This window comes from Nymphaea colorata, chromosome 6 (genome assembly GCF_008831285.2).
Source record: "Nymphaea colorata isolate Beijing-Zhang1983 chromosome 6, ASM883128v2, whole genome shotgun sequence".
NCBI classification, from domain to species: domain Eukaryota; kingdom Viridiplantae; phylum Streptophyta; class Magnoliopsida; order Nymphaeales; family Nymphaeaceae; genus Nymphaea; species Nymphaea colorata.
This window is the reverse complement of record NC_045143.1, coordinates 18,428,875-18,437,720: the sequence shown is the minus strand read 5'-3', so window position 1 is coordinate 18,437,720 and position 8,846 is coordinate 18,428,875.

Below are 8,846 nucleotides of genomic sequence, written 5' to 3'. Positions count from 1 at the left end.
GGCATATCTAAATTGAGCAAGTTATTCCAGCTTCGCGAGAAGAATTCTACTTAATGAAGCAGTTGATAAGTTGATCAATTACTCATCTAGTATACATAAAAACAACGCCACAAAGAATTCGTTTTATTCGAATCATCATACTTTTATTTTCGTATTTTTTGCATTTTATATTTAATTTTTTGACCTTTTTAAAATTTACAGAGATTTTCATGAAAAAACAACCTTGCCTTGTTATAGCAAAGAAAAACCTTGTTATATTATGTTATACCCAAAAACGAAATTTGGTTGATAATGCATAGAAGCTAACAACACCACACGCATGGTGGCATTTAGATTTTAGTTCCGTACACCAGACGTTGAGGATTAGGAAACCAATGCTAAAATTAAGTTCAAATCTACTTCCTGTATACACTACGAACCTTGTAACGATGATACTGATCTACAGCTACATCACCATTCGCACCTCTTTTGATTTTGTCTGAAGCATGCACACGAGTAGCTCTTTATGATCACAGAAGTAATCTGATTACAAGTTCATCGACAGGGAAAAGGAATTCATAAAAAGGAAGAAGCACGCAGCAGCATATTCAGAGATGCTGTGCGATTAATGCGTGTGGGAATACTACTCTTACTTGGATGCTGATGAGTAAAGGTGTCCCAAATGCTAGGCCCTCTCCCACCTTCTTTTGCAGCACCTTCGTACTGCAGAACCAACCATTGATTTTCTTTCGTTTAGTAGCAGAAGAGGTGCACTTATAATTTCAACGAGAAGAAGGTTAACCTGGTAGGATGCAGATGCGGTGCCAAAAACGAAGCCATGGGGGAAGCTCTTCCTGCCAAGTGAAGAAACGACTTCTGCGTCGTCTTGTGAAACGGGATTCGCGCATAGGAAGGAAAAGAAGTAGCAGCAGAAGAAGAAGAGAAAGAAGTTGGTAGCCATTTTTTTTGGACGTACTGTAGAAAAATGGTGTTTCGTATTGATTTATAGCCTTCCCCTGTAGATGGGTAGCAGTAGATAGTTACGCCACACTTTCCAGTCAGATAGTTACTGTTACCGTCAAAATACCTCAAGGACAACTCTTAGGTCTGAGAGGTGTTAGGTCTCAAGCTATAGTTTCCTTTCACTTTTCTTTTTCTATTGGCTGAAGAACTTAAATGATAAAATATGCTAAAAAGAGGAAGAAATCTTGCTCGCATCCCGACAAAACCACCGCACCATCGAAAAGAAATTCAAACAGGGGTTCAGCAGGGTCGATGGCCGGCGTTTCAAAAAATAATTCAGTCAATAGTTTGGTTGTAGGCCATGAATTATCTCATAATCTTTCTTATGCTTTATTGCAGTCACTCTTGTGCACTAATAATTCAGTTAAAAGAAAAGTTACAATGGAGATGCAATAATGTCTGTTTTGTAAATGTTGCGACCTTAATATGGCATCATAATGTGAAACTATTCCCATGCAAACATAGCAACAAAACAAGTTATTACACGGCCAAAACCATGGCCAATAAACCCAACAATAGTGGCTAAAGATATTTTCCATGGCAATAGCCCTTGTGGCAATTTGGCTTTTGCTATGGTTTTGATTGTCACTATTACATCCACCAGCCACGGTTTACCTATACCACTTACCATGGTTTTGACTAACAGCTCTTCATGTATTAGCCATGGGAAAAACCATGGCTATTATTGATTTTTCGTTTTTTGCGTGTGTAAAAGATATTTATACAAAAATAAGTAATACATAAAAGCTATTATTTACAATTTAAAATTATAGATAAATTGCATTGAGAGAGAGAGAGAGAGAGACCTCTGATGCTAGAAAATCTGCACATCAACATCAAGGTAGGCAACCCTGCGACTCTAAAGTATCAAACACCATATCATGAAAACCTTCCTTGCAAACCGTGGCCTTAAACGGTAGATCTTGAACTCAAAATTGCTCTTACTCAAATTAGACATGTACCAGCCACCCAATGATCAAAACTACCAAGCCCTCATGCACAGGGGTCCGTCTTTATTCTATCCCGCTTGATTTTTACGAGGCTTGCAACTATCTACTCACTCACATGCACTGCTGTTTCAAAATGAAAACAGCATTGGAATAATCAGAGCAACATACGCCATGACCAATAGAACCATGCACTAAGCAACAAACAGTCCATTGTGCGGACCCTCATCGTATCCAACTCCCAAGTTCCAGTTTTGCGCCACGAAACTTCGTTGGTGTTTGTTCCATTTTACTTTTAGAGCGTGGCCTCAAAAACTCGATCGAGTTAAAATAGTAATGTATTACATTGTAATTAGTCAGATAATAGAAACATCTTCACGTTGCCACAAATCTAGCAACGTCGGTAGCATTATGAACAGCTATGTGTTTTTGAGTAATTTCTTGTGAGTATTAAAATAGCTACCTAAATTCATTAAAGGCAAAACTGAAAATTTTAGTTGAGTGAGTAAATTTTTATAAAGAATCTTACACAAAACAATGTAACAAACTACATTGTATGATTTACTATCAAAGAGGAAAAGGTTTTGAAATTCAACCAATGCAGTTTGTCCATATATAGCACATTACCATTTACTGGATACATATTGCTTACCTTAATAATTGAAAATATGCATTTATGAGCTAAATTAGTTGAGGACATAAGTAAAACTCATTGCTTAATATGAATGACAAGTATTTTCAGATGAACATCCAATAGAAGCTACAAGATAGGATAGGATATGATATAGGTAACAATAAAACTGAAGCTAACTTAACTTTTGAAAATATTCCAAACTAAAACCATTAGACCGGCAATTCCAAACCTACAACAAGTGTTCACATGGGATAAGCCAGAAGGGCAATTTTGAATAGAAAATAATTTCAAAATGCTACAATAAAAGAAGATGAAGATTTTGTTTACAAACAACACATATGCAGTGAAAAAGACTAGAACATACCGTTAGGTTTGCATTTATCAAATTTTAATTTTCCATTGTTTTCGCTTGCAGGATCTATAAGAATGCCTTGATTTGTAGAATATTAGGTCATTTTAAGCAAAAACCAAGGAGAGATAAAGAATAATTACATCTTGGCAGAAGGCCATATCTATTCTCAACATAATTTTGAGCTACAAATATACCCTTGTTCCCCTGTGCTTGTTGATATTGCCAGACCTTGTCTGAATGAGATAGGGGAAGGACAGAGGCAAGCTCGTCAGCACAGATATGGTTTTGCACTAGTTAAGTTCCACCTAGAAAGAAGAAAACAAGTGCGCCCTAAAAACATAGCTACCCCAATCTTATAAAATCAAATGAGTACAATAAATCTTGATAAATTAGCACTTAACCTGATATCAAATTAAACACAATCACCAACAACAATTTACATGACTTACAATGCACATTGTACACAAGTCACAAAGCAATCTGAGAAAAGAAATAAATTCCATAGAAAGAACGCAAGAAAAGCACTTTTAATATTAGTGAATTAAAAAAACATAATAAGGCATAGAAAAAGAAAAAAAAATTACTTAGGCAGAAGATAATCAGCAACAGAATGTACAATTATATACGCATAGATCATATCGACATGGATATCACGACCTACATGGATCATAACAGAATGTGCAATTATATCAAATTGTTGCAACGTGAAAACTACACATAATCCATGTGTGTGTACATAGGTAAGATGGGGAAAAATTAGGATCCAAATAGTACAAAAAAAGCTTCACACAATCATCATAGCGGCAAATATTCACAGGCTTTTGGGTATATTGCACATGCAAAACAAGAAACAACAAAATTTTGATACCCCTGGTCAATCGTGGTGCACTTCTATTATTCAGTGAATGAACATCATTCAAAATTTGACTCATTCATATGTGGAACTTATATTATTAGGAAACAAATTTAAATATTTTTTTAACAATCTACTATGCTCCCCAGGGTAAATAGATTAGTAATACATAAACAACAATGCACATCCAAATGGTACCTTTGTAGAAGCACATAATTGGTAACCACCCACAGTTGCTCCAAGAGGTAGCCTTTCAACCGAAGTGATTCGGCCACTTTTGTCAAATTGGAATTCAAGAAAATTTCCAAATTGACTGTATAGAAGAAATTTAATGACGAAATGTGTAAAAATCCAACTAACAAGTGAAAGCATGAAAACTGAAGAAAAAAGCAAACAACGATTTGACTGTTGTACTTTATTGTTAATACAACATCAAAAAAGAATGTGGAAAAGAAAGCAAAAAAAATATGACACTTAAATGAAAAATTAATCAAAAGGAAGCCAGGTACTACCTCCAGCTCAATCAACATTATATGCCTATAAATGAAACTTATGAAATATTAGTGAGAGACAACTAAGAACAGAAGAAATAAGGAAAAACTCGAGAGAGAGAGAGAGAGGAAACATTTATTTGACAAAGATGCAAAGTTCACCTCGAAGTCATTCCTGTTAGTTCTTGCATTACTTCAAATGCCTCTAGCAGCACAACAACAAATTATACTATTAGCAACGGCTCTTGCCATTGGTCATTGCCAATATGATTATTGGCAACGGTTTTTGCCCTTGTGAATAGCCATGGCCGCCCTTGCCAATAGTATCATTGGCAATGGCGAAGGTGGTTGGCAATGCGGGCTACAGCGATGCCGTTTTTCATCGGTATAGCTCTATAGCAGTACTACTGTCCACGACAATAGCTATTGCCTTTTCCCAATAAGCATAATACTTCCTATGTAGAAGATACACTTTTTTGATACATTTGAGAGTACAATGATTTTACATATACAAGCTTGAACTCACATGAGTGTCCATTTAGTAATAAAGATGGATTTACATTAGAGATGAACACCTTGTCGATTTTGATGTTGAATGGACTTGGATCCTCAGTTGACTGTCCAACAGTGTGGGTGAGGACAGCTGATTTGCAGTTTTTAGGAAAGGAACATATGCAAAAATAAAGGTACGTACCAAGTGTATCCTACAGAATTTTGTGCTGAAAGTCGGCCTTATGAAAGGGGTGTGAGTGAGATTTATTCATGATGGGAATCAAGGTACAGATGTCAACTTCATTGACAAACACAAAATTGTGTAGGAAATGCCAAATCAAATACCCTAGAACAATAAACAAAGACGAAGACAAAACCATATTTTGAACCTTGCTTAAAGCATCAAAACAAACACAGCCTAATATTATTGATCAACAAGAAGAAACAGTGAATCATATCAATAAATGTAAAACTAGTGGAATGCATCGCCTTAAATTTGCGTTGGGCTCACATCTCTTGAGACCATCATCTTGGTTGTAATGGGATCAAGACATCGGTAGTCATGCTTTTTACTTGAATATCTTATGAAAATGCTCCTGACTGCACATTTCTGAAACTTATTTTTAATTTTTTCCTGCACATGGACGTAACATTTGCATCCCAATACCTTGAGATGTTTAATGGATATTGGCCGGTTGAGGAGGAGTTCAAGAGGTACCTTTCCATCAATGTTAGAATTAGGAATTCAGTTAGGTATATAGCAGACGGTCCCGATAGTTTCACTCCAATATTTTTGTGGCACATTCATATGTAGCACGAGAGCATGGGCGATGTTTAAGAGTTGACGATTTTTTCTCTCTGCAACACTGTTTTGCTGAGAGTTCCAGTGCAAGAGCATTGAGGTTGTATGCCTTTCTTTCGCATAAACTCATTAAGATTGTCATTAACATACTCCCCTCTATTATCGGAACGAAGTTTTTTAATTTTGATCTCATACTGAGTATAGATGAGATTGTAGAATTCTTCAAATATATTTGGCTCCACACCTTTATTATTGAGAAAATAAATTCAAGTTACATGAGTCATATCATCAATAAAAGAGACATAATATCTATATCCAGTATGAGATATTGCAGGAGCCGGCCCCCATACATCGACATGCATAAGATCAAAAACTTTAAATATTTTTCTTTGGATGATTGAAACGGAAGTCTTGTGAACTTGGAAAACTCACAAGCATCGCATGCCCAATTTTCAGTAGCGAGATGAGGAACAAGTTTTTTGAGACTCTGATCTAAAATGTGACCCAATCTAGCATGCCGTATCCGGTACTCAAAGTTTCTTCAGCTGTCTTGGTTGGTGAGGTGACTAACACAATCATCGTCTAGAATGTATAATGCTCCTTGTAGATGACCTTTACCAATCACTTTCTTTGAGTTTAGTTCCTGAAACGTTATGTCATTGGAAGAAAAAATTGCCAAACAATTGTAAGCATGAGTAATCTTGCTAAAAAAAATCAAACTTGCTGCAAGTTTGGGAATAAAAAAAACTTTAGATTTATGGTTTGACAAGTTCACTAAGTGTAGATGATTCACTAGTCATGTGATCGGTTGCTCCGGAATCAATAATCTAAGTATTGTTTTTTGCCATAGAGAATAAGTCTAGAGGCTTACCTTCAAAGGTTTGACCGACTGGTTGAGAGGAGATGAGATTGGTCTTGATGAATTTCTGAAAAAAAAATTCTAGATCATCCATTGTAACAAAGTTCGCCTTGTTGGTATTCTTTGAGGACGTGGTCAGTTTCTCCTTCTCGGGTCTTCCTATGATCTCTCAACACCGTTCACAAATGTGACCGTTTTTTTTGCAGTGAGTGCACTTCAATTTGCTACGAGTCCTTATTTTATTTGATCCGCTTCTTTGTCCTTCATGAGTGCGAGAAATATATACCATTTACACTCTTTAGCAAACAGTGTTGAAAGTTGGAAGAGGAGATGAGTTCAAGATCTGGCTACACAATGCTTCATATTCTTCACTAAGACCAGCCAGTACTTTGAAGATTTTATCTTCCTCGAACCACTATTTGAAGATATCAGGATCAGATGTAGCCGGCCAGTGTTGAAGGAGTTCATCGAAAAGGCTGCGAAGTCGGCCGATGTAGAGATGGACATACTTGTCTCCTATCATGAGATTAGCAATATCAGATTGAATTTGATATATTTGAGCAAGATTGTTTTGCTCGCTGAATAGCTCTTTGAGTGACTCCCAAATCCCTTGGGCCGTGTCTTGATACATGAACATGATTGCACTTGATAGCTCCATCGAATTTGTCAACCACGACATAACCATGTCGTTTTCAAATTCTCACTCTTCATACGTGGGATCATTATGGGCAGGAGGTTTGATTTTTTTATTAGCCTATCCCGCCTTAGATCTCCCACTACGAAATAGGCATGCAGCCTTGGCCCAACTCAACTAGTTTGTGCCATTGAGAAGAGTGGAAATGTGTTGCCATGCTGATAAGAGGATTTTGATCCTGTGAAATTTTCGTCTCCTTGAGCAGCTCCGGTTTGAATGCCAGCCATCAGTAATAAGACATCAAGTAATATGATTAAACACGCCCTGGTTGTATATGTCCTCCTCTCGACAGAAAACGATACAGAGAAATCAGGGAATGCAGAGAAAGAGAGAAAAAAAAACGAATGGGCACTTCACTGGACAGATAGATTTCCCATTGAGATCGAACGGGAAGGCTCGTCGCTGGCGGCAAGGTTCGCTCCCACTGAATGCTGTGGTGAAGGCAGTCGCTCCCTTTATATCCGATAGAAGGAGGAGGACGTCAGCCGTGGTTCTGCTACAGAGCAGGACGTTGCAGTTGAATAGGCGATAGAATCCGCTCGGCTCCTTCAGTGCTCCAGAGAGAAACTTGCAGAGACGCAGAGACGATTTGTCTGAGATATAATAGACTCATGCTCGACAGCTGAAGTCGTCGAAGAAATCCATGCAGCTGGAATTTTGATCGGGTGATGTTCCTCGTGTGGTCCCTGTTTTGGACCTCTTCTTCGACAGAGATTTTCGTCCTCCAAGAATTAACAAGAACCAATCAATCTAAGCAAGTGAAATTAATCAGCATATGATGAATATGAGAAAAAACGTCACCAAAACAAGGAAATTCCCAATTTCGAAAATTGGGGAAGCTTTTGCCATAAAGGCGAGACCTTGCTGGAAGTGTTGCTAGTCTCTGGCGATACTCTGGTTTCTACTGAACGTTCTGCAATTTGCCTTAAATCAGACATGGAAAGCTTACAGACGATCCTCTGATCCGGGCGATGCCTATGGAATAATCGCCGTTTGTTGGCGTCACCTCCGGTGACTGGAGTTCTTAGAATCATAGAGTCAGCAAACTCGATTTTGCGGCAGACAGCATGGAATACTCCCTTTCAATAACAACCGAGCTTTGATACCATGTTAAAAACATGAAATATGATAAGAAAACATAATACTCAAGCATATACGTGGTTCGTCCCTTAGATGCCTACATCCATGTCTTGAAAGAGAGAAGATGAACTCTCAATGTATAGAATATAGGCCATGCCTTGAAAGAGAGAAGATGAACTTTCAATATATAGAATATAGGCCAGACTGATTTTAGAGAATCACGCAGGATTCTGGAGATATACAAGATAACAAATTTTGATAGATAAGAGAACAATGAGATTAGGAAACTATGAGAAAATCTTGATAAGGCAGCTGTGGATAATCCTTCCCAACAAAAAAATGAGATAATGGAGGTAATCCCTGTGATTTTGCTAGCATCAACTCCTTGTTGCCCCTAGATTGCTCATGTTGTTAACCAGTTATCTACAATTCAAGGGGAAGTAGTGCTAATGATCGACAACAAAAAAAGGGAAGGAAGTCAATTGAGGTGATATTTATGAGTATGTCCGTTTTCGAAAAAATGTCAACCCAGATAGGCAAAAAAATATGGAATAATGAGGCCATTACGGTGTAGCTTCCTACCAACGTCGTCTAACCCTTGACGGCATCCCACATTCCATGCTATATGTGGGATGGTGTA